The sequence below is a fragment of the Silene latifolia genome, chromosome 8 (assembly GCF_048544455.1).
Source record: "Silene latifolia isolate original U9 population chromosome 8, ASM4854445v1, whole genome shotgun sequence".
Classification (NCBI taxonomy): Eukaryota; Viridiplantae; Streptophyta; class Magnoliopsida; order Caryophyllales; family Caryophyllaceae; genus Silene; species Silene latifolia.
In genome coordinates, this window is record NC_133533.1 from 39,097,209 (window position 1) to 39,100,077 (window position 2,869).

The following is a 2,869-nucleotide window of genomic DNA, read 5'->3' on the forward strand; positions in this document are numbered from 1 at the left end:
AAGAAGTAGATTTTCTAGAATTGTTCTAGGCAATGAAGAACAATGAGAGATATTTATAACGGAAATTGAGTACACTTGCAATCATGAGATGTGCAAGAGGATGAGTCCCGCACACTGTGAAACCAGTGGGAGCTATTCTTAGGCTAAGAGGGCCTATGTCTTGATTGGATCTCGACACGTACTCAGAAAGTTTTGTGATGCAAATGTATACATTACAAAGGAAAACAAGCATGTAGTAAGGTTGAGTAAGGTACAAGGAATTGATAAAACCTACTAACCAAAGCCTTCTCAAAGGCTGAACATAATGAGTCATGTCATTTCAATTGAATTGAAATTAACAACTACATGCAAGATCAAATTAGATTATAGAATATGGAATAGTAATCAGGCATTGACTATTCATATGTGATAATCGCATTTGTCGTTCGAGTTTTTCCTTTAAAAAACTCCTTTTATACTTTGTTACATCCAAACGGGTTGTAGTGACAATTGAACCCCGTTAAAGTGAACACGGATTAACATTGTATTCGCCCATAGTCACTTGTATGAGGTGACGTCTCGAAGTGACTAGAGTGTGATGCGATTGATGGCAAGTTCAAATGCCATAGAGTCATGTGAGATGACTAGTCGATCACATAGGCAGACGGTTAGGAACTTTTTGTCGGGCCTAATGACCGCTTATAGAGTTCTGGCAAATTTATTTAGCCTGGTCGTGGCGAGAGCTGCTATAGTATTCTAATGAGTCGATTCTTTTGACTAAAGACTATTCACCTAAGATGGCACAGTTTCAGATTAACTTTGATTTGTGTTACTACGACCTTCGTAAATGGGGTCAAATGGGCATATTTTGGGTTATGATGGCTGTGGCTAGACGAAGGGAATGAGTGCGATAGGAATTGTCCATCCCCTTGTCGTGGTTATAACAATATCTCAGGGCCACTCGAGGAGTAATGAATCGTAAATGCGTGGCCACGCTCGGAAGGTATCCAGTGGATAAATCCGGTCAATCGATTATTCTCCGGATCGAGGAAACCACTCTCGATATGATCACTTGCAAATACGACCCGAAAGACACCTTGCATTGAGTGGGAGATAGTAATAGGACAAGAGAATTGGTGACGCACACTTGAGGACAAGTGGGAGATTGTTGGGAAATGTGTCCTCAACAATAGTGCGATCATATGATTTAAAATCATTATTAAATCTCATTTTAAAGAATACAATTGGGAAGTAATATTATTCTTTGTCAACCGGTCAACATATATCGGTAATGATTGGTCGACTAGAGTTTGACATTACGTCGTGTGACAGGTGGTGATCATTGACCCCTAGGTCATACCTAAAGGGCAATACTCTTAATTAATTATTTAATTAATCGTATAATGTTGCGAGTTAATTAAATTACTTGAAAATTGACGGACGATTTTGGAAGTGAAATTTACGTATCAAATTGAAATGTGATTAAATGAGATACGGTCTGAGTAATTGAATTGTATCATTACTCGGATGAAATAATTGTTTAATGTAACAATTAAATTTGAATGAATTGTTATAAATACAAACTGTTGTGATTTATAAATTGGTAAAAATTTTGGTACAAGTAATTATGATATTACTAAGTCGATTTTTTGTATGTGACGTATTTTTGATAATACGTTGATTTTTAATATGTTAAAAATACATAACAAATTTATGTCACATATGACATGTGACATATTGACAATTGACAAAATAATATGGAATCCATATTATCAAATGGACCGAAAATTACAAGAAGAGGATTAAGCTAATTAATTGTTTAATTAGTAGCTAAACATAATGATTGTTTTGCTTTAGTAGCCTTACAAGCCTATGGTGCATTGTGAAGACAAATGAGCCCATGCATTGGCTCCTTTCCACCTCCTCTTGGCCGAATTTTTAGAGAAGAAAAACCACTTGGTTTTTCCTATTATTTTTGATATACACTATAATGTCATGTGTGTATTATTCATTCTCATCTATCATCCAAAATAGAGATTTCTAGTGAGATAAAAAGCTCTCTTCTCCTCCCTCATTCAAACCGAAATATTCAAGTATTAATAATATTTTGGTTCAATTTTCTTCTAGATTTATATTATACTAGTTCCTATAATATCAATCTTAATTAAGAGAAAGCCTTGGGTATAAAGTTTAGGGAGAGATCTTATACTTAGATCTTGTTCATCCATAAAGGAAAGCTCAAGAACAAAAGAAAAGGAAATTTCTTTTGTGCCCTATAAAACCGAAACATCAATGTAAGGATATGATTTCTCCTCTTTTGATATATTGTTTGCATGCATAAAATCCGTTTTAATTTTATGACAAATTATTTAGACATATATGAGTATGTTAAGTTTGTATATGAATCTACATTTCCTTCACAAACTCCCCCAAACCATCTCTTTGCTTGTCCTCAAGCAAAGCAACACACAATACAAAAGGCAATCATACAAATGGCAAATAAACGACTCAGAGCTAATGTTTAATGCACATAAAAATCCCAAGCTATCCATATTTGTAACAAAGTAATGACTAAAGTGTACCAATAAAACAAATTTAAAGGTACGGGAAATAGAAACCATAGCTCAAGTCTCAAGTCACCATACTATAGACAAATGCCAAATACCTTTCGATCTTGCAAGACAAATTAGTCGGATTCTCGCGGATTCACTCATGCACTCATAAGTATATAGGGTGAGTTATATGTGAAGATATAAAGAAGTAGAAACACTCACTCAACTTATGAAACATGCATGCAATCTAATGTGATAGGGATTTCCCCAACTAATATGCAATCATCATATGTAGACAAAAGTACATGTATCAGGGACAATAAGGGTGGCAAATGGGT